Source organism: Oreochromis niloticus, linkage group LG1 (assembly GCF_001858045.2).
Source record: "Oreochromis niloticus isolate F11D_XX linkage group LG1, O_niloticus_UMD_NMBU, whole genome shotgun sequence".
NCBI classification, from domain to species: Eukaryota; Metazoa; Chordata; class Actinopteri; order Cichliformes; family Cichlidae; genus Oreochromis; species Oreochromis niloticus.
Window position 1 is genome coordinate 1,250,726 of NC_031965.2, and position 6,000 is coordinate 1,256,725.

Consider the following 6,000-nt stretch of genomic DNA (forward strand, 5'->3'; position numbering starts at 1 on the left):
ACGAGAAAACACAGGAAAGGAACAGAGGTGAGAGAGCAATCCACTGAGCAGTGAGTAAACACCAGAGAGAGAAACGGGGTAATAACGTACCAGCGTGCTCAATCAGACACTAACGAGGGCAGGAAGAGAACAGAGGTTAGAAGGACAAACGCAGAAAACCACATGAGCAAAAAGATGCTTAAAGATGGCCAAAGAATAACTCACAAAGTCAGGAAGGAGAAACAATCACCAGGAGAAGGAAGGAAGGAAGGAAGGATGGAAGGAAGAGACAGAAACAAAGAAGGAGTACAATAAAAATGAAGGCACATAAAGGCTACCCGGACAATTTGAAGTTAAAATCAGATGGTATTGTTACCGTGACAGATAATTATCTGCTCTGACGGCAAACATGCTTGGAATGGCAGGTATAGCCAAAAAGACTGGTCTTGTTTATGTGTGTGTACCCCGACTGATTTGAAATAAAACAACAAAAATGTAGGGGTTGGTGGGGGGGGGGGGATTAAATCCATGATTATACAGTTGCCTATTTTCAAGGGCTCAGACGTCATTCAGAAACCAGTCTTACTTGTTATCATCTATCGTCCACCTGGGCCTTACACAGAGTTTCTCTCTGATTTCTCAGACTTTTTATCTGATTTAGTGCTCAGCTCAGATAAAATAATTATTGTGGGTGATTTTAACATCCATGTAGATGCTAAAAATGACAGCCTCAACATGGCATTTAATCTGTTATTAGACTCAATTGGCTTCTCTCAAAATGTAAAAGAACCCACCCACCACTTTAATCACACTCTAGATCTTGTTTTAACATATGGCATAGAAACTGAACATTTAACAGTGTTTCCTGAAAACCCTCTGCTGTCTGATCATTTCCTGATAACATTTACATTTACAATAATTGATTACACAGCAGTGGAGAGTAGACTTTATCACAGTAGATGTCTTTCTGAAAGTGCTGTAACTAAGTTTAAGAATATAATCCACCCACTGTTATCATCTTCAATGCCCTGTACCAACATAGAGCAGAGCAGCTATCTGAACGCTACTCCAACAGAGGTCGATTATCTTGTTAATAATTTTACCTCCTCACTACGTACGACTCTGGATACTGTAGCTCCTGTGAAAACTAAGGCCTCAAATCCGAAGTACCTGACTCCGTGGTATAATTCTCAAACACGTAGCCTAAAGCAGATAACTCGTAAGCTGGAGAGGAAATGGCGTGCCACAAATTTAGAGGATCATCATTTAGCCTGGAGAAATAGTTTGCTGCTTTATAAGAAAGCCCTCCGCAAAGCCAGAACATCTTACTATTCGTCATTGATTGAAGAAAATAAGAACAACCCCAGGTTTCTCTTCAGCACTGTAGCCAGGCTGACAAAAAGTCAGAGGTCTACTGAGCCAACCATCCCTTTAACGTTAACTAGTAATGACTTCATGAACTTCTTCACAAATAAAATTTTTATCATTAGAGAAAAAATTACCAATAATCATCCCACAGATGTAATATTATCTACAGCTACTTTTAGTACCATCGATGTTAAGTTAGACTCTTTTTCTCCAATTGATCTTTCTGAGTTAACTTCAATAATTACTTCCTCCAAACCATCAACGTGTCTTTTAGACCCCATTCCTACAAAACTGCTCAAAGAAGTCCTGCCATTAATTAATGCTTCAATCTTAAATATGATCAACCTATCTCTAATAATCGGCTATGTACCACAGGCCTTCAAGGTGGCTGTAGTTAAACCTTTACTTAAAAAGCATCTCTAGACCCAGCTGTCTTAGCTAATTATAGGCCAATCTCCAACCTTCCTTTCATATCAAACATCCTTGAAAGAGTAGTTGTCAAACAGCTAACAGATCATCTGCAGAGGAATGGCTTATTTGAAGAGTTTCAGTCAGGTTTCAGAGCTCATCACAGCACAGAAACAGCTTTAGTGAAGGTTACAAATGATCTTCTTATGGCCTCTGACAGTGGACTCATCTCTGTGCTTGTCCTGCTAGACCTCAGTGCTGCGTTTGATACTGTCGACCATAATATCCTATTAGAGCGATTAGAACATGCTGTAGGTATTACAGGTACTGCACTGCAGTGGTTTGTATCATATCTATCTAATAGACTCCAGTTTGTACATGTAAATGGAGAGTCCTCTTCACACACTAAGGTCAATTATGGAGTTCCACAGGGTTCAGTGCTAGGACCAATTCTGTTTACATTATACATGCTTCCCTTAGGCAGCATCATTAGAAGACATAGCATAAATTTTCACTGCTATGCAGATGACACGCAGCTCTATCTGTCCATGAAGCCAGGTAACACACACCAATTAGTTAAACTGCAGGAATGTCTTAAAGACATAAAGACCTGGATGGCCGCTAACTTTCTGCTTCTTAATTCAGATCAAACTGAGGTTATTGTACTCGGCACTGAAAATCTTAGAAATATGGTATCTAAGCAGATTCTTACTCTGGATGGCATTACCTTGGCCTCCAGTAATGCTGTGAGGAACCTTGGAGTCATTTTGACCAGGATATGTCCTTCAACGCACATATTAAACAAATATGTAAGACTGCTTTCTTCCATTTGTGCAACATCTCTAAAATTAGAAATATCCTGTCTCAGAGTGATGCTGAAAAACTAGTTCATGCATTTATTACTTCCAGGCTGGACTACTGTAATTCATTATTATCAGGATGTTCTAAAAACTCGCTGAGAAGCCTTCAGCTAATCCAAAATGCTGCAGCAAGAGTCCTGACAGGGACTAGAAAGAGAGAGCAGATTTCTCCTGTTTTGGCTTCCCTTCATTGGCTTCCTGTTAAATCCAGAATTGAATTCAAAATCCTGCTCCTCACATACAAGGTCTTAAATAATCAGGCCCCATCTTATCTTAATGACCTTGTAGTACCATATCACCCTATTAGAGCACTTCGCTCTCACACTGCAGGCCTACTTGTTGTTCCTAGAGTATTTAAAAGTAGAATGGGAGGCAGAGCCTTCAGTTTTCAGGCCCCTCTTCTGTGGAACCAGCTTCCAGTTTGGATTCAGGAGACAGACACTATCTCTACTTTCAAGATTAGGCTTAAAACTTTCCTTTTTGCTAAAGCATATAGTTAGGGCTGGACCAGGTGACCCTGAATCCTCCCTTAGTTATGCTGCAATAGACGTAGGCTGCCGGGGATTCCCATGATGCATTGAGTTTTTCCTTTCCAGTCACCTTTCTCACTCACTATGTGTTAATAGACCTCTCTGCATCGAATCATATCTGTTATTAACCTCTGTCTCTCTTCCACAGCATGTCTTTATCCTGTCTTCCTTCTCTCACCCCAACCGGTTGCAGCAGATGGCCCCGCCCCTCCCTGAGCCTGGTTCTGTCGGAGGTTTCTTCCTGTTAAAAGGGAGTTTTTCCTTCCCACTGTCGCCAAAGTGCTTGCTCATAGGGGGTCATATGATTGTTGGGGTTTTCTCTGTACCTATGAAGCGCCTTGAGGCGACTTTTGTTGTGATTTGGCGCTATATAAATAAAATTGAATTGAAATTGAATTGAATTAATTGGAGAAAAGTTATTTAAAGGAAAGGCTGTAGGCTATTGCTTTGTACATGTTCCATTAAGTAGGCAAGAAAACTGTACAGACATGATTCCTGCTGTAGCATTTCACCCACTATGACAAAGGAAATCCATCCAAACCGAGCGGAACAGTTTGCTGGTTTATGACTCAGTTTCCCAGACATGGATTAAGCCTAATCCTAGACCATAAACTTTTTTTCAGTGGAGGTTTTCAGTGATTTTTTTCTTTTAGTCTGAGAATAGCCTTAATCTGTGTCTACTAAACCTTTTGTATGAGAAATAAAACACAGATGAGCTTAGTGACCAAGGTGTATGATCACAGGATCCTTTCTATTATTTAAAAAGTCAAGTGAACAACTCCCTCCATTAAGGCCAGCATGACTTCACAAAAGAAAATATAGCATTTGGATTAAACTAAGATCAACATGTGCTCAGATGAGATGAATATTACATTCTTACTTTAAAACTTGACGAAATTAGTGTGATACGCTACAATCAGAGTGTAAGGATGTGTCATGATGCTTGCTCAATCATCCAGGTCAAGAAATCCCAAAAAGTTGATTGTGTTGATCTGGATGTAGCATTTCCAGTGGGAGAAAATGCTACGTCCAGATCAACACAATCAACATTTTGGGATCTGTAAGGATGTGGTGTCAGATTCAACCTCGCACTATGGACAATGAACTGAAGACGAGAAGTTTTCGAAGGCTAAAAAAGCAGATTATTCTGCCAAGACCGAGTCAATCCATTGATCGTCTTAGAATTAACTAAAAAAGAGGGACCTGGGCCATCCAGATAAATAAATAAAATTACTATGCTCAAGTTAAGGATATGTTTTCACAAGTAGAAGTTAAGGTTAACATTTTAACCAAACAAACCTGTTAGAGGTATGTGGGAACAAAGACGTCCACACATGAAGGACCGGCTCAGTGGATCTGAATCCCACCTACACCCTCGTCACACCATAAGGAGGTACAGATGCAAAAACACAACAAATCAAAAGAAAAAAGACAAGCGATACTAAAACTGACCATACACGGATGCATATGTAGATAATCAATAGTGGGAGTAAAATGTAAAAGTAGCCATAACTTTCATGAGTCAGGTACCACAGCATCAAGTTTCAAAAGTTTTTGCTATAAATATGAGAGCATAACTGACAGTTTGATAAAAATCACATCCTAAATACGTAAAACTGTGAGGGGGAATATTTCTAATTAAATAAAAAAGCCTTAAAGTCCAAAACAGATAAAAATTCCACCTACATGGTTGACAACAAGTAGGTAAAAGTAATCCATTTCTCAACCCCTGGTTTGTTCACTTTGCTATTCATCGATCCCTGTGCAGACTCTCCCAGCAGCAGGTACAGCCCACCTGTTGCTTCGCTCATGTTTCTGCTCAACCGCAAGAACAGATGTGCTGAATATCTGAGAGGCGTCGGCCAAACACGATGTTATGTAGATCCATCAAAGACGCTGACTTTGAGGTTTTTGCTCTACACCTACTCATACTTTTTCAAGCACCTGAAGTTGCTGGATGTCTCAGCAGCTCTGGCAGGTATCTTTGGGTCTGTATACCTAACAACTGTTTCTCAGCAATGTAACATTATCAGTGTTAGTTATCTCCACTCTGCATATGCAACTTTTTGCCACTGCTGGGAGCTGCTGCTGTTCCTGAGGTCAGGACTCTACTTTGGCCCCATTCAGGGTGAGTGTCATCGACTTTCAGACATTTGTGTTTGCCTGAGAATAAAATCTAAATATTCCAGTCATCAGTTTACCTTTTCTTCCTCTAGCGCAAACAACTCAATTTTCTTGACCCCATTTTTATTGAGATATTTTTAGACGAGTGTCTCAGTAACTAATGAATGGATCTGTCACGCATGGCCGGTGTAAATGGACCGATTCTTATACAGCGCTTTTCTACTCTCCCGGAGTACTCAAAGCGCTCTATACAACAAGCAACATTCACCCAATCACACGCATTCTCACAAGCACTATCTCTAAACTGAGTGCTTTCTAATGACATTCACACACCCATGGATGCATTGGAGAGCAACTTGGGCTTAGTATCGTGCCCAAGGATACTTGACATGCAGACTGGAGGAGCCAGGGATCGAACCACCAACCTTCCGATCAGTAGGTGACCTGCTCTACCTCCACTGTAGGTGTGTTTGTGGAGCGGACCCAAAAGCAGACGAGGGAGAGACGGAACTGAATCTTTAACAAAAGGCTGTTTATTTTGGGCTGATGTCAAAAACAGAAAACAAGGCAAAACATGCTGGGACAAACTAAACTAGAAACTAAACTGGGAGCAGCTAAATTACTTTCATAACTAGAACATGAAACCAAACAGGTACGTGTGAAACATGAACCTGAGCAGTAGGCACAAGCCGCTGTGACCAGACGTGGAGACCACAGACAACCCGACAACG